Source organism: Equus przewalskii, chromosome 15 (genome assembly GCF_037783145.1).
Source record: "Equus przewalskii isolate Varuska chromosome 15, EquPr2, whole genome shotgun sequence".
Taxonomy (NCBI): Eukaryota; Metazoa; Chordata; class Mammalia; order Perissodactyla; family Equidae; genus Equus; species Equus przewalskii.
The window spans coordinates 69,326,536-69,344,960 of NC_091845.1; the positions used below are offsets into that span (position 1 = coordinate 69,326,536).

Here is an 18,425-nt window from a genome sequence, read left to right on the forward strand (position 1 = left end):
GACACAAATGTATAAAGATAGCAATAACTAGAAATAACCTACATATTTTGGGTTGAAACACTGGGGCATGGAAAAAGAAGTGACAGAAAGACAATTCACTGAATGGCTTCACATCCAGCACTTCGATGACCTGGTATAAACTGAAGTTTTTACTATGTATCCAAAGTGATCTTTCATCAGAGTCCATGCTTTCATGTTTTCCTTCTGTCCCAACCTTGCCTCTAATTCTTTCTCTGAGAATGTTATTCAAATTAGTCTTTATATAAAAGTTCTTAGTCTGCTGAATATCTCGGAGGGAGGGCATATGTAGATTGTCTCAAGTTAACAATCAGTATATTAAACCAAGATGAACACAGTCCAAAATAAAGAGGACACCAACACTTATGAAAGGCCGATGTCGCGTCAGGCACTGTGTTCAGGATTTTAAACATTAAATGTGTCATCTCATTTAACCCTCTCATCTTGATGTGGTAGCTATAAATATTCTGATCAAGAAACTGAGTCTCAAAGGCATAGAGCATCTCGCCCAAGGATGCATAGCTAACAATCAGCAAAGGTAGGAACACAGCTTTTCAGAAAGGCAGTGTTGAGGGTATTGCTTGGTATTCAAGTATGAGAGAGTGAGCTGTCCACGCAGGAGGGCTCAGAAATGAATAGTCCTTGCTACGCATTCCACTGTGCTCCTTGCCTGGGTGTCTTTGGGTCTATAAAGAACAAATTAGATTATTTCATTTCTATGACCGAACTGATGGTCTAAATCATCCAGGACTATAATTAGGACCCAGTGCTTGTGGTTCCCCAAGAGGAAATAAAGAAGATGGAAATTAAGCTGGCCAAATTGGGAGGAAAAAACCCGCAAAGTCTGGGAAGAACAATTCTGTTCAAAGAATCAATAAAGTTAGAGACATTACAATGAAAGTAAAGCAAAGAGATTTAGCTTGGTGAGAGGAGAAGAGGTGCAAAACAAATGCTAAGGAAGAGGAAAAAGTCAAAGACAAATATTGAGCATGGTATGATGCAAAGCAAGGTGAAGGTCTGGTCAAGGTAGCAACCAGGTCTCAGGGGCAAGAACAAAGATACTGGAGCCTGCTGCTTGGTCAATTAGTCCAAAGTCCACTTCCACTTACTTATTCAAATAAAAATGAAAAATCTGAGCTTCTGCCTTGAGGCCAAGAGCCCTGGCGATAAATATCAAAGATCACATGGAAATGTTGTGTGCCTGGGGGTATGTCCGACCCCTTATTCATTCCATTCCACAAACACACACTGAGCACTTGCTGCGTCCCAAGCCCTGTTGACAACACTGGTGATGTGCAGGAGAATATGACACAGCCCCTGCCCTACCAGAGACCAGTGAAAGCAGACTGGTAGACTGGAAATGTCAAGATCTGTAGAAGTGCTAGTGCTTCAAAATATGCAGTGTTTCAAAGATAGCCTGGGTGAATACTGGATATCTTCCCAAATAGGAGACCATTTGAGTTGGATCTCAAAGTATACACAAGAGCTCACCAGAGGGGAATGAAGAGAAGAAAAACCATTTTAGACATTAATCCTACATCTGGAAATAGACATGAAGAAAACAGATTTTTAAATAAATGCGTATATTTAAAGCAAATTTATTCTGAGGTTCAAAGCTGGAAAAAATGAGCATGTTCAACCACTGAAGAACAGTTAAGAGAATTTTGTTAAAGTTGATTCAACGTTAACTGTTGACTCAACAGTTTATTCAACTATATTTGACCTATAAATGGCAAGTTCACATCACTTAACCCAACAGAATTTCAACCTAACAAAAGTTATTCCCATGAAAATGGGAGAAAATCTGTGAAGACTAGATAGAGATTAAGAAAAGAATTCATGAAATAATGGCAGACGAAATACAAAGAACAAAAAGTCCATGTGTTATATAAATTCAAATCTGTAAAATATGTTTCCATATTGACAAAGATTAAAAACAAAACAGAAATAAGAGTGGTTGTTATAACAATAACAGCAGCAAGAAGAATATGAAAAATCCATTAATTTTTAAATTTATATATATGTGTACTTATATAATGTATGTACATATACATAATGCACACGTATATGTAATTTAAAGTGCGGTGAACCAAGGTGATATTAAACTAATCAGGATCCTTTAAAAGTGGTTTACTGGGTTATCTAAAACATTCCATTTTATCTAAGTCTGAAAGAAACATGTTAACCTGTTTCTCCAGGGAAAAAAGAAGGCCATTGATTTTATTCTTAAAGAAAATATCAAATAGTAGCCAATTGAAGAGGGAGTGATTTGCTTGCTATAAAGCGGTGGGTTCTAAGAGGAAAAGTCCCAGAACACATATTTATTCCTGCTGCCGTCACAGTATCTTAGTCCATGATGTGATGTGCTTAATTACGCCTCACACGGCTTTGAAATTCTCATGTTGGAGATATGGGGGACACTGAATTTTTCTGTATCTTGGGTCTTCAGCAAGAGGTTCCATTTGTGTCATCTCTTCTGGACCTAATTTCCACCTGAAAACGACAAGAGTCTAGGTGAAGGCATCAACTTGATATACTATTGTATCCAATAGAGATTTGCTGTGTTCACATACTCACACTGTATTGTAACAGGCTGCTGGTGTGACATAGACACCTATACACATGAGGCATCTAAGAGTGTCTGTTAGAGTTGTATCAATCAGGATAGGCTAGGTTATTCTACGGTAACAAATGGCTCTCCAATCTCAGAGGCTTAAAACAACAACAGTATACTCTTTGTCCTTGTTACATGGCCATCATAGCTTGGCAGAGGGGTTTCAGCTCATTGCAGTAACTCAAGGAATCGGGCTAACAGAGCAGCCACTATCTTGAACATTGGCAGTCACTGTTCCAGACAGAAAACAGCACTGAGGAGGATCTTTCACTGGTCTGGAAGTGATTCACTACTCATAATTCACTTGTCAGAAGTAGTCACAAGTCTCTACCAATGATAAGGGCCCAGGATGTGCAATCCTACTGTGTTTGGAAGGCAGAGAACTTGGAATACTTGACAAACATTGTTAATGACAACCATGAGAATCCTTCTGCATTGTTTATTTCTAACAGAGGCGTGAGACCTTGAGATGTGATGCTAGCTATCTCTTCAAGTACCATCTCAGAGGGCACTCTGCAGGGTTACAGGGCATCAACAATCAGGAGGAGGTCTAAGGAAGAGCAACACAATTTTAAGAGACTGGTGAGTCTGGTGGATAAAGGAAGATTAGAAGAATTAAATATGTATAGTTTGGCTGAGCAGACCCAGTAGGGAGCAACAGTGGGTGGTAGAGGTGGACATGGTAGGAATCTAAAAATATCCATAAGATGTAAAAGATCAGAAGGGAGAATTATTTAGCATGAAAATCAGAAAGTATCACTGGATATTCTAGAAATAGATAAGAGGAAATAGGCTCCAGTACGATGAAACCGGACAAACTGCTAACAATATTAATAAAGTGAAACAGAAGCATTATTGAATACTTTTTACTTGAGAAGGTAGGAAAAGAAATTCTGATGGATAAGAACTGGATGAGAACTGGAGAGATGCAGGGATGGAGACGAGGAGGACCTGGGGTGAACTTGACCTCTGGCATTCATGCTAGAGATTCATGATTGCTAGCCAGATGCCAACTTTAGGGGGCAGGGGAGAAGCAGATACAGGCTCTTGATAACATTTCGGAGAGTTTAGAACAATCGAAGTTTAAGTAAACCATGGAGTACTTTACAATGAGCCCTCTCTCTATTCCAGTATGGGAAGATTCCAGAACCTGGCTACATATAATACTTGGAGTGCATTTGGGAAAAAAAGTGTTAACATCCACCATAGTTACATTTACTTAAGGTGCTTCCATAAGCATTTTAATAGTTTTCCAAGTCTAGAATGATAGGTTTCCATATGTCTGGGACTAACACTGATACTTAGGTACTGACAGGTTTTCTCAAACTTTCCATGTTGTCATGGTGGGTGTTTCAGAGGTGGCAGAATTTAGATTTACGTCTTCTCTTTACTTCCTTGAAGCCTCACATCAGAATTTTGCCTGACTCATTTTGAAAAGTTTAAATTTGGAATTGAAATTGGGGGGGTGGGGTGGGAGTGGACACCTTTAGACACCTGAGTGCGCAGGTTCTGGGAGTTGGCTAGCTGGCTTCTAATTAGTTGTTTCCTGTATTAACATGAGAAGAGCGCAATCATTTACTTTTTCCTAGCTTGTTTTTCAAACAGAAAAAATGTGGGGTTTTGTTTGTTTGTTTTTGTTTTTCCAGGTAAAAACTGCATGCTTTCAGAGTTAAGAGATTCTAATCCACACCCTTTTAGGAGTGAAACAGGGATCAACTCACTTCAGAACCACATAAAATTAAACTGACTCGAAAACGTCTAATCTTTGGGTTTCTAAGAGTCAACCTGCAAATGAGAGAAGAGCCAGCAAGGAAACTGCTGACATGTTAACATTGAGGCGCTTGCTCCAGTCATTCAAAGCCAGAGGGAGTGATGGGCATGATACAAATCCGTACTGATCTCTTTGTCCACACTATATCCGAGGAAGAAATTTACCTTCCTAAAGGCCAACTACTACCTCTACTGTGCCCACCTCATACCCACCCCATGCCCTGAGAGGGACAGCCACATCCTCTTTTTTAAATCAACTTTATTAAAGTATAATTTATATACAGTAAACTGCACCCATTCAAAGTTCACAGTTTGATGAGTTTTGACAAATGTGTTCCTCTGTGTGGCTACCACCAAAGTCAAGATGCAGCCTTAACTTTTTTTTAGGAAAGACTATTTCTGCTGCTTTTGAAGACTTAGGTTTGCCTAACGTGGGAGGAAAGGAGTTTTCAGTCCAAGTCCGTAACTGAGAGGGGGTGAGGAGGTGAGCAGTGACTCCTACGGGTCTGTAGTTCACCGCACAGGAACAGAAGGTTATAAGCCCCATGAAAAAAGAAAAAGTCAAGCAGGGTGAGGGGGACAAGGAACGTGGGAGTGGGAGCAGCCGTGATTTGCAGTTTGCAATATTAAAGGAGTAGCAGGACAAGCCTTCACTGAGAAGGTGAGATGAGGAGGAGAAGGAGTCAGCCAGGCTGCCATCAGGGAGAAAAGAGTCCAGGCAAAGGGACAGCCATAGAGCAGGTCGCGGCACATTCAAGGAACACTCAGGAGGCCAGTGTGGCTAGAGTGTGATAAATGAGGGGCGAGTAGTAGGATAGGAGGTCCTAGAGGTTACAGAGGACTCAAACCTTCTTGGCCTAGGCTGCTGTTGGAGGACTTTGGTGATTATTGTTATTCTTCCATGTCACGTGATAGTGTGGAAAGAGAGCCTGGGGCCAGCAAGGTCACTAGCCCAGGAAAAAGTGGCAGGTATATATTAGTCTTTTTTCAAGTTCCAAAAGGACAGAGCAGCAAAGGCCAGCGAGAGATGAATGATTAAAAAGGGCAGGCCAGAAGAACAAAGTTCCAGGAAAGAAGCCAGGAGGCTCAGGTGATATGAAATTGTGCTGCTGACGCCCATGGCAGAAGTAGAGAGAAGTGCTCCCTTGAGCCACTGATGAAGGAATGCAGAAAAGTCCTTTCCCAACCTTCTCAAAGAAGCAGCATTTTACCACCTCCCCTAAATGAAGAGTATAAATAAAAGAAACACCGCCTACCCACATCTGAAAGGTTGCCAAGTCCTGTTTTGTAAGAATCCCAGGATCTTTTCAGCAAAGGGATTGCATTCTAATCTTAAAATGCACCATGTCATTTTACACAATTTCAACCACTTATGTCCCCTAAGTCTTTGAGCCGCAACTCTATTTTCACATGAACACCCCAAATCCAATTTTTAAAAAAGTCATCTGATGAGTCAATCAAAAGGAATAAATTTCTCAATGCCTGTCAGTGTCAAGAAATTGGTTTCTTTTCAGTAAAACACAAAGCTGCTTATTAGTTGAGTATATAAAAACACCACAGGATTTATGTTCTTTCCCAACACTTGCTTGGGAAACTCCCCTTAGAAGCAGTAGGAGTTGCAACAGCCCACACAAGGGAAAAACAGAAGCTTCACAAGGGCAAGGCAACAATAAACAGCAGAGACTCCCAGTGGAGTTATCTCCTTGACATTGCATGATCTACTTGCCTGTGCCTCAGTTTCTCTATCTGGTTAATGGGTATGAATTCTGTGCTCTTCTGTTTAAAAGGTACAGGATAACTAATTAAGGGTTCATACTAATAGCTACAAATGCATTGACCTCATATTATGTGTCCAGCATTACCTAAGTTCTTACCACTCAAAGTGTGGTCCCTGGACCAGCAGTATTAGCATCAACTGGGAGCCTGTTAGATACACAAAACCTCAGGCCGGATGCCCAACCTGCTGAATCAGAATCTGCATTTTAACAAGATCTCCATCTTGCACATTAAAGTTTGAGAAGCGCAGTGGTAAGTTTGTTTAAAACCTAATTTAATCTTTGCAACAGCTCCATGTTATAGATAAAATCATCCCCATCTTATCAATTAAGGAGCTGACGTTCAGTCCTGACATGACTTGTTCCAAGTCAATGAAGTTACAAAACCAGGATTCAGACTCAGGTACATCTGATTCCAAAAGATACACGCTGTTTCCAGTAATACTTCACTACCACGACCTCATGACACATGTGACCAAGAGAACAAGCCCGAGGAGGGAAATGAGGGGAAATCTTCACGCTTTACCTCACCATGATGTTTAAAGTAAAAGAAAAAGGCCACCATCAGCATGTCGGAAAAGCCATTTGGATGTATAAGAGAGAAATATGATTTCAATATAGGCCAGATCTAGTAGGACAAATTGTAATTAAGGAGGAAAGAGAAGTCTTTTAGAAGACCACAAACCAAGATCCTTCTCCCATGTACCTTGTAGAATAGGACACACACATACATACACACACACACACACACACAATCCTTAAGAAAACCAAATCCTGCTTGGCATGAATATGTATAATTAGCTGTTCCCTCGGAGTGAGAAGTAGTAATTAATTCAGTGTTAAACATCACAATCTATTACTTGAACTCCATAGCAACCGTGGTTGCCAATAGAGAGAAAACAAAATTTCAGAGCCTATTTTTAACAGATTACATTGAAATTTGTGAAGATGTGTAAAAACTGACACTTGTTATTTTTAGGCTAAAACAATAGCCATTAACTCCGGGAGTAAAGAAGGATGCAAACGAATACAGGCAAAGGGAAATGGAAGGTCACAGGAACCAACCCAAACAGTTAAGCGGACAGAATGACTCCGACCCTGCCCAAAGCACTGAGCCCAGCTGCTCACCCTGGGAGAGAAAATTGTTCTTTCAGGCCAAGAAGAGATACATTAATAATTTTTTAAAACACAGTCTTTGGAATCAAACTGAACTGGATTTGAATCCTAGCTTTGTCACATAATGCGGCTCTTTAGACAAGTTGCTTACTTCATTGAGCTTCAATTCCTTCATCTCTTACAATGGGAAAAACAATAAATATGTCATAAGGCTCTTAAAAGAATTCAATGTAAAATGCCCAACACAAGGTGTTGTAGATTGGGTTCCCCCGGAAGCAGATTCTGAGTTTAGTGTTCAGGGTATTTATGAAGGAATGTCCTTGAGGTCAACATCTGTGGCAGGGAAGGGAAGGAAGCAGGATCAGGCAGAAGGAGACCTTGCACTGTGCTGAAGGGTGGCTGACCTCTTGGGAATCTCTGGAGCTACCGTGGCCTGACAGAGCTGGCTGACAGTGGGCTGAACCGGCCAGGAAACTTATCCCACCTCCATCAGTCAGTCAATAGAAATAGGCTGCTCAGGGAAGGATGTGACCTTAGGTAAGGGGCTCTCTGCAGCTGAGCCAAACCCTGAAGTTGCTGACAGCATACTTAGCAGCTGTGCAACAAATCCTTTGAAGAGGGATCCGGGTGCTGCATCTCCATATCCAACATGCACTACGTAAGTAATACTCGCTTTATTTCCTTTGCATATGTAATCCTTACAAACCTCTCTTACTCACAGAGATTCCGGTATCCAGAAAAACCCCATTATGATTAACATCCTAACAATTTCTATTCTTAAAAACAACTTTTAGGGGCCGGCCCGGTGGCGCGGCTGTTAAGTGTGCACGTTCCACTTTGGCGGCCCGGGGTTCACCGGTTCAGATCCCAGGTGTGGATATGGCACCGCTTGGCAAGCCATGCTGTGGTAGGCGTCCCAAATATAAAGCAGAGGAAGATGGGCACAGATGTTAGCTCAGGGCTAATCTTCCTCAAAATAAATAAGTAAATAATAACTTTTAATACTTTTTTAGGTTCTGGGCTCTGGGGCTCTGAAACTCATACTCATCTCATTTAAACTTCTCAATAATTCTGTGAGGTAATGTTCATCTCTATTTTATACTTGAAGAAACAAGTGCCAAGAGTAGTAGAGACACTCAGTTCTGATGAGCAGCCGAAAGTAAAAGGACACTAGATTGGACAGGTTTTTAATGGCACTTCTTGCCACATCATTGCCGTGGCTGTCCAACATCAACTCGATCCATCACCAAGTGAACAACAGAGGTGTCAAGGGAGCTGTGTTCCCTTTCCTCCCATTTGTTGAGAAAGGTGACTCATGGATCTTGCCAACTCACTTAACCTTTATGCTGTGACGTTCCCACATTTTAAATAGTGTCATCGACCCATGTCTCACTTTCCCACTCCCCCAAGAACTGCAGAAGAAGACAGCTGGATTACAGGACCTCTAGAGCCCCTTTCAGCTTGAGAATTCTCCACTGATAATCCAGCATATTGATTGATGGGATGTAATATACTTTGAGACAAGCTTAGAATAAAGGTCTGCTTAGAATAAAGGTCTAGATCAGTTACGGTTTCTTGGTTGCAAACAATAGAAACTCGCTTTGGCCAATTTACACAAATAAGCATTTGTTGGAGAATATGAGGACTTTAGGGATTCAGCGTAAGGCTGGAGGACTGGGCTCGAGAACTGGCAGGACTACACACCTTGGGGGGCTAGCAACCAGAAAGCCAGCAGTCTCCTTACTGCAAGAAGACTAGACAGATGCCATCCATTCTGCTAGTGAAGCCACTGTGATGAATGACTCCCCAATATTCCTTCCACCCTTTAACACTCACTCAAGATGGGGGGTCTGGAGAGAAATCGTCTGTTTGGCTGCCCCATGGCTATACCAGGGAGACGACAGAGGGGGCATGATCCCTTTGGTTTCCATTGTAGATGAGGGCACATGGAATTTTTCTCCCACCAAGACTATACAAACTGGGGGAGATTTCATTTTGCAAAAGGAAATTGGGGTATATTCAGAAGGGGAAATATAACTGTGCACCACAATGCAAAGTCCCACCCATCCTACCGCAGCCTGCTTACTCAGTCCTTTGTCCACAAATCAAATCAACCCATTCTTTGCATTCTTAGACTATCCGAATCCTTTCAGGATTCTGCTTCCCAGATCCCTAGGTCTCTCCAGGAGTCCATATGCCTCCCATTTATATCTGATAGACTCCTCTGGAAAACAGTAAAACGACAAATCAACCCTGAGTATTTCAAAGGATTGCCTATTCCCTCATTACTAAGAGAAGTTATGTTATGTTATGTTATTGCCTATTCACTCATTACTAAGAGAAGTTATGTTAAACAATATGTCCAGAAAGTAAGAAGGACTTGGTAAATACTCCCATAATCTGGGGAAGTTGCTATTTTACATATATGCCTAATAACCAGGAGAGAGGAAGCCAACTAATTCTCAAATTCTATAATTTCAGAGAAACTGGATTTACAAAACAAAGTAAAAGTCAGTGGAACCAATGTATTGGCCAATTATAATGAAATATAACTTTTTTAAAACTACTTGGAGTTTTAACCTCCAGTCAGGCTACAACAAAAAGTATTTGGTCATACCTCTGTGGGAGTCCTACCAGAGTCCCTTTATAGGATTTGAAATTTGGTCCTTTGGCAAGAAATCCCAAAGAGGGATTTTTAAGTGTTCCTTATGCTGGTTGCCCTGATCCTTAGACCAGCACAAACCAATGACTGTAACTCTAGCCTTAGCTCAAATGGATCATTTTCCAAAGTGATGAATTAACAAAGGTTAGAAAATAATCAATTTCTTCTTCTCCTTAAACATCCATCTTATTCCCATATCCCCATGAAATTCAGAATTCACTAATTTAACCATGTGGAGAGAATTTGGCCATGAGTTTGCTGTTTAGCCCTCAGTGTTGATGTCCTTGTCTGCCTTGGGGAGTTTAGTGGCTTTTCTACCTACACAGGGAACAAAATGCCTGCCCAGACACCGTTTTACAGAGTCAGCAGGTGCCTTCCTCACACAGATGTAACACATACTCAGGTTATTGCTTCACTCCTGCAGTCCCAGAAGAGTCCATCTACCTAAGAGATCATTCGGAAGTATTCCTGTTTCATACGATTCAATTTGTTATTTTCATCCAGTACTGGATCTCCAAAATAATTTCCCCATTTCTCAGCAAGGAGACAGAAATAAGCGACAACTCAGACAGCACAGTTTTTTTATGCAAGAAAAAGAGGAAGAAAACTAACATTTATTGAAAGCCTACTATGTGCCAAACATTGTGCTAGATGCTTCACATATCACTCAATCCTCATTGCAGCCATGCAGCACACTGTATTATAGGATGCTGGGCTATTTCCACTGAATGGACAGTTGGAAATATTAAGAACTTGCCCAAGATCCCACAGCCTATAATTGGCAGAACCGTATTTGACCCTAACTCCAATGCTCTTGAGCCTTCCACTGTGGCACTGCCAGCAAGTCACAAGTTTGACAGTGCCATAGTTCAGAAATCAGCCTCTTGGAGACTGTCACATCAATACAGACGTCACCACCAAGAGTTGTTGGGATTGAAATGCGCCATGTATACTGAATATACACAGGGTCAAGATTTTCATTTTCACTGAGCGCATGGCAATTCAATACCTTCCTGAAAGCAAATGATGGAGGATGAGCTTTGGAGCATCAGTGAGGCACTTTCTAATGAATGCTAAAACAACTGAAGTTGTAAAATCATGTTGCAATCACACCCTCCTTAAAGGTTAGGCATGAAGGCCAAGTTGCTTTCATCAGCCACATTGCAAAATATTTAAAGATAAGCACACGTTGCAGGTTTAAATAAGACCATATATCAAAACTATATTCTGTTTCCAGTCTGATATCAAGTGTAGCAGGCCAGACATTTGCTTTCTTCCTTTATTTAAATGAAGAAATAAACAGATATTCTGGTATGCACATTGGAACTTGTAACTAGATCATAAAATTTGGATACAGCAACTATTTCATGATTTTTGAAGCCCTTTATCACCTAGCGCAGAGAAGATATACAACAAATTCTTGTTGAATGAATGAATAAGAGCCTATTTCCTTATTCAGAGCCCAGAGGACAGAATCTACCACTGACTAAGAATCTTTAATATGCTAGGCTCTCAGAGAATTAAAAATACTAGTCCAGGAGACAGAAGACCTGACTCCCACAGCTAACTAGTTGGGTAAGCCATTTAATTTCTCTGGCCTTCAGTACCTTATTTATCAAATGAGAGGACTGAAAGGTCCCATCTAACTCTGTGACTCTGATTCCATGAAACCAAAACCCAGTTACTCATATCACACTTACTCTCTGACATCTTTCTTGTTATCCAGTAACATAGGAATTTGACATAAACGTGGCTTAGAAAGGAATGCAGAACTCGAAGTTTAAAAGAAACAACTATCCATCTTTTAAAAGGCACCTTACTTGAGGGCTCTTGAGTATATCAGCAAAGCATGGTATTCAAGTCTTTATTGGACGTCAGCAACCTCTGTAAATGTGACATGACCTGGTGCCTTACCTTATCCTTTAGTTGGGTATGGTGGGAAAGAGGATAAAACTGCTGAGGTCATACCAATCAGGGGTCTGATCAGCTCTTTTCATGTCTCTGGGTCTCAGCTCTATCCATATTTAATAGGTAAGACTGTGTAAACTTCTCTCATAGGAAAAAAGAGCAAGTTGTGTAAGTTAAAGCAGATTAAGCATAGGAACCTCTTAAGAAGAAAAGCTTTCCCCAGTTATTTGGTATATCTACTTCCTTCTCCTACGGAGCAGAACTAGAGAAGAGAGATAAACTAGAGGAGACAAAGTGTCCTTCTGCTCATTTTTAGGGTACCTTAGATTTGAAGAGCATCTTTGGTTAGGGGCCTGGAGGGGAGAGCAAATTAGGGAGCAGGAAGTAATACAGGCCTGATATTCCTCAAAATTCTTCATAACAGCTTAGAATCTTGAAGTCTTGGACGGAACACTCAAGGGGGACCTCTAGTCTTATTCTCAACAAATGTGACACTTGAACTTCCACCATCAATGGAATAGAAATGAGTTAACTGACTTTGCTGAAGGAGGACCCTGTGAGGGACACTGAAGCTTCAGGGAAGAACAAAGGATCTGCCATGAGATTTCTTACCAGCTTTTGGTGTCATAGTAATGAATTATTCCAAATGGAATTAATAGCGAGATATAGGGACCATGTGAGTGGTCCTTGCAGCATATCCTTAAAAATGATCCTCAGAAATGGCAGCTGTAATTTGGCAAAATCATTTTCACTATTTTGCAGCTTGATCAACAGATTAAAAAGTTGTACCTTTTGTGAGCAGTCATTTCTAAGGTAGACCCTTGTCCCAAGGAGAATGTGAGAATGAAGAAACATATAAGAAGTCTTTCTTTTCCCACCAATGTCAGCTGCTTCTTTGTCATGTTCTGATTTGCCTTAAATATAGAAATTTGGGTATTAGCACAAAGTTCAAGGTAGACAAGAATACACCCACATAACCACTCTGTGGAGGTTTAGGTTGAGAGTGGTCATAAAATCCTTCCCCAGGCTGATGACTGTGATTTAGGTCATCAGAGAGAGGCATAACCAAGGCCCCCGGGCTTCATGAAAGCTATAACACACAATGAACTCTCGGTCATCTCATTCAATATTGCTCAATTTCCAACAGCAAACTCAAAGGCACAGGCCATCTGTTCTTAGCATGGCAGCTGATGACCAAAGCATGACTCAGAGCCCAGGCCCTGTGCCCCAGGTCTTGGATGGACATTGTGCGAAGCCAGAAATAATCAAAAGAAAAATGAAAGGGGCCCAGAGAGGCTTGTGATAAAAGCAGAGAACTCTACAAAAGCTTTGGTGGAATCTATGTTGGACTACTTTTACTCCTGAAGGAAAAGAAAATGCCTGAATTAATATTTTTGTAGATACTAGGGACATCCCAAATCCCCAGTATAGAGACAAGCACATAGCAGATGCACAACACAAGTCATAGATTTGCATGAATAAATAAGTGAAATTACTGAGTATTTTAGGGAGTTGAAGCAAGACAGAGGGGAGATCAGGGGCCCCGGAATCCAATTCTAATTTATACAAACTATATCCTGGGTAAACTGCTTAATTCTTGTAAATATCCATTTTCTTCCCTAAAAATGAGGGGAAGATACCTATTTCACAGGGTTGTGGGTGAGGATGAAATAAAACTGTGTATGTGTGTGTGCATGTGCACACGTGTGCGTGTGCCTAGTACAGTGTGTGGTCTACAGCAGATAGTCAAAAAGTATGTTTGTTTGGCTCTTCATGGTCTAAGGGAATTCTAAAGAATCAGGGAACCTTCTGGTTATGAGTAACACAAGTGATTAAAGGATACAAACTATACCACATGAGGACAGTTGGATGGACCGGAAAAGAGAAGGTTTAAGGATTTCATAACTGAGAAAGGTTCAAGCCAGAGTCATACAGAGTCAGAGTGGGCTGGAAGGAAATTTAGAGAAGCCTTATTTTTTCTTTTACAGATAAGGGCTCAGGGGACAAAGATCTATTTGCCTAAGATCATGCAGGACTAACCTCAGTTCTTCCAACTCTGTTCAGTGACTTCTACCGCCCTGAGTTGCCTGCCCACTTTAAGCTTTAAGAAGGCCACTTTTCACCCATTCTCTTACATCAAAAGCTGAGAATAAAAGGAAAACAGCAAGAAGGACCTGGAAGAAAGAAATATGCTTTCTCAGGAAAATTCTCATCCAGCTTCTAAGTTCAATAAATCCTTGAGTCTCTCTACCTTTCCTGTGGGATTAGCTGCTGTGATGGTCTCATGGGCTCATCTACAGTAGGAGCCTCTACCCTTATTTTATTTGTATTTGTAGAAAGCAGCAGCAATGAACAAATGTGGTACAACTGGCAGCCTAGCAAGACATAAAACACTTTATGATTTAAACACAATAGCTATAATGCAAAAAAAACCCCAAAGAATAAAATAGAATAGTGAATCAAATCCAAGAGTGAATTCCCATATTTTTATCACAATGACTGTCATGTCTTAGAGTATTTACCTTCAGTCTTTAGCCTTATTTCACTATATCATAAGGAAGAATGTTGAGTTGGGACAGAAATATAAGAAAGTAGTGGCTCTTCAAGCTTGATTTGTAGTAGAAACAAATGGGAGGCTAATAAGATAAAACAAGAGGATTAAACATGGAGCTGATCCAGATGAGGCAAAGCATAAGCACACAGTAGTTCTAGAACAAATCTCACAGGAGCTGGACTGTCATCACTGGTACCTTGTATAGTTTTCCTAGGCAGACGACATAGATTCCAAGAAAGTACCTAGTGATATGCATCATGCTCTCAACCAAGATGAATTAGAGACTAATGAGCTCATATTTCATCGAGGGAGAAAGAAGTAGAAGCAACAATTTAAAATAGCCCAATATAGTAAGCCACATATATGGTGGCATAATCCTAGAAGTCTAGGACAAGCCAATATAACATTGTATTGCTCAGATTCTAAATTTGCTTGACAGAATTTTCTGATTGTTTGATCTTCAAATTTTACTTACCCCCAATCTTTTTTTTACTGAGATATAATTTACCAGAAATACAACTTACAGATTTTAAGAGTACGGTTCAATGAGTTTTGGCTAATATAACCAGTAATATAATCAAGATATAGAACATTTCCATAATCCAAGCAAGCTTATCCCTGTACTGATTTCTATCACCCTAGCTTAGATTTGCTTATCGTTGGTTCATATAAATGGAATCATCCAGTATGTACGTTTTTACATTTGGCTTCCTTCAGTCAAAACAAAAATGGTCTATGAGACTTATCCATGTGAGTATATGTGTTCATAGTTTGTTCTTTTTATGGCTGAGTGGTGTTCTATCGTATGAATATACCATAATTTGTTTATTCATTCTTACATTGAAGGACCATTGGGTTGTTCTCAGTTTGGGCTATTATAAATAAAGCTGCTATGAACATTCTTGTACAAGTCCTTGTGTGGATGGATTTTTTTTTCTCAGATGAATACAAAGGAAGTGAATTATTGAGTTCACTCATTTTATTCTTGAACTCTTGTTTTGATTAATCTTTTGGTGATCTGGATCACATATTTGAATGCTTTTTGCTGAAAAATTTGGTAAGTGGTATGTTTCTTGACAAATGGTATTTCTTGAGAACTCATACAAAATGTCTTTGTTTTTTTGTGTACACAGATGATACACTTTTGAAATCCATCTCTTTCTCTCTCATCAACTATCATGCCATTGCTCTAAACTAGGCCTTATCATCATTCACCTGGACTACTGCACCTTGAGGTAGGACCGGTATCTTTTCATCATTATGATCCCAGTAGCTGGCACATGGCCAGAGGTTAGTAAATATTTGTCAAATGAAATATGTGCTTCTGCTGAGTCACCCAAACTTACATTTCACTGTGCACTTTAGTCACTCCCTCATATCCACAACTCAACCTCATCAGCACAAGGTGAAAAGTTACAAGCACCAGGAATTAACATTTAAATCCCAGATGGAGCTGATGAGGCAGAAACTACAAGATAAGATGCCTAGAAACTAAGTACACAATCCTATAAAATGATACTGTAACTACACTATAAAAAACACCAAATTAAGGAGTAAAGAGCCCAGTGGGACATTGCTTGACAAATGTTGAAGATACTAGGCTACAATAAATCAGAAGTGACACCCTTTCACAAGAGGACTGGGAGAAATCAGGTGGATTTATGTGTCATCTGTTGTGAAATAAGTTCATATATACGTCACTGCCTTCGGGACCGTTTACCAGCAGAACATGATGTTGCATTTCAATCAAGCCACTAGGTGATAATTTTCAGAGGTAGAAATTAGCAAGATCCTGTGTGCTGGCAAACACACACACACACTCTTCCAAGAGTCAACACAAGGGAAGATTCTGGCAAGAAGTGGTGATCATCATTGAGATTTACTTGGCTATACAAGCAAAAAACAAGTATTTTATAGATGTTTTCTCTTGAATTAACTAAGTATTTGGAGCTTAAGAAGATTCCATTAAAATATGGCTCCTCAAGGACCACATCCTCTTATGAATTTATGCCTTCGCTACAGTGATTACTTCCCAGGTGTTCCAACCTGTGCTGCCCTCTTGTTGACAAGTTCTTTCACACACTACATCCAATTCATCGAGAAATCCATCTACTTTCAAAATATATCCAGAGTATATTCACCTCTGCCCTAGTCCAAGTTACCATCATCTCTCACCTACACTACTATAATCCCTTTCTATCTGGTGTACCTGCCTTCGTCTTTGTTAATCTACAGATTATTCTCAACCCAGTTGACAGTATGATTCTTCTGAAAGATAAGATAGATCATTGTAACTCTATATCCCTCCAAACACTTCACCTTCTACCATTCCACTTCTTTACACTCTCCACTCTTGCTCCTCAGGCCTCTCTAATATTTCTTGAACATTCCAAGGATACACCTGTGCTGTGGAACTGTGATGGTAGTTTCCTCTCCTTGTTCTTACTTACCACCTTCAAGTCTTTGCTCAAATGTCACCTTATCCATAAAGCCTGATCAGACCACCCTAATCAAATTCCAACACCCTCCTGCCTTCCCAATCCCTCTTATACCATAGCACTTAACACATTCTTTCCATCTCCTTACTTATTTATTATATATGTTATCTATTGCCTCTCTTCCCTAACAAGCTCCACAAATTCTTACCTATTTGTTCACTGATCTATCCCAGGTGTGCAATGCTTAGCACATAGTAGGTACTCAAGAAATATTTGATGAACAAATGAAAAACTTTGCATTAGATGCTTCTGGGAATGAAGGTCTCCCTTGAGGTTAACCTCAGTATGGAAAATTTAGAAAATATATTGAAGATACTGTTAGAATCACCATTGTAAGTCAAATTTTAAATTCTATGTAGAACTCCAGGTGACAGTTATCTTCCCTGGAAGTAGAGGAGGGCTTTTAAAGGAAGAAAAATCTACAATTTTTCTCGGCAGCTCATCTAGTGTATAGCATTGCTAGAAATTCATCAAAATTGAGAACAGTAAGTTTTTCTTTACCCTGCAGGAAAAATGCTGTCACGTTCTGGCACTGATATTTCTCAAATTCAGTGGTCCATGGCACATGGGATGAATGTTGTGGGCCCTAGAGGAACGGATTATACATCATATTGTTCAAGCACTGACATTGTTCTAAGAACTTACAGCATCATATCTAAAACAAAATATGTGCTTCCCACATATTAGTCTTTTATATACTACTAATACTCGCATTTAGATACTTTTTCTTTGAACTGACACATTTATATCTACCTAAACAACTGAAGCTTTTTATCACTACCATGAATGGAAAATCAGTATCACTTGCCATAAATAGAAGAGACCAATAAAAATACATATAATGAAAACAAAATAATTCTTAAATTCTAGTTAGATACTATTGCTGGCCCAACGCTTTGTGTCTGAGGTCTTTCTCCTCTTTGTTGAAAATGGGTAACATAAAATGTTGAAAAGATATCATACCAAAACAAAACTTTCTTTTTGACATTATCATCAGAATAGTAGGGAATTTTCAAGGGCTAACTGCCTCCCTGTGTGATTACCTAATCTTGTGTCCAGATTACTCCTATAATTGTCTCTTGTGTCCCTAGTGCCATAGGGTGATTAGCACAGACTTTGGAGCCCAACATCGGATTTAAATGCTGACCTCAACACATACTGACTTTGCAACTTTGAGTTAGAGACACAATCTCTCCAGGTTTCCTTTTCCCTCATCTGCGAAATGAGGCAAATAATGCTTATTTTGCAGACTAACGTGACAGTTAAATGATAGAATATGTAAAACCACCAAGCAGATGTTTAAAATATTAGCTCCCTTCTGGGACAAAAAAGATGCTTGCCCTTTAATTTCAATGACTAAAATCCTCCCTGTTCAGGCCACCCATGAGCCCTCCCTGTCAAGAATTCAAGTTTCTATTTAGTGGGTTTATGGTTTATACTTTGTAGCTGACATTTTTATCAATATGTCATTAGGGTTTACGGGAGGGGGTCTTGTTATCGATGTTCTTGT

General features: G+C 40.0%; 1 protein-coding gene and 1 long non-coding RNA gene across 8 annotated transcripts in view; one reads left to right on the forward strand and one right to left on the reverse strand.

Moving 5' to 3' along the window:
* Positions 1-18,425, reverse strand: part of CPNE4 (copine 4) — a 480,649-nt gene that overhangs the window by 242,608 nt on the left and 219,616 nt on the right. The window lies entirely within an intron of this gene.
* Positions 3,070-5,885, forward strand: LOC139076052 (uncharacterized). Its single transcript, XR_011527283.1, has 2 exons — positions 3,070-3,214; positions 4,279-5,885. It is a non-coding gene; the product is annotated as an uncharacterized lncRNA (long non-coding RNA).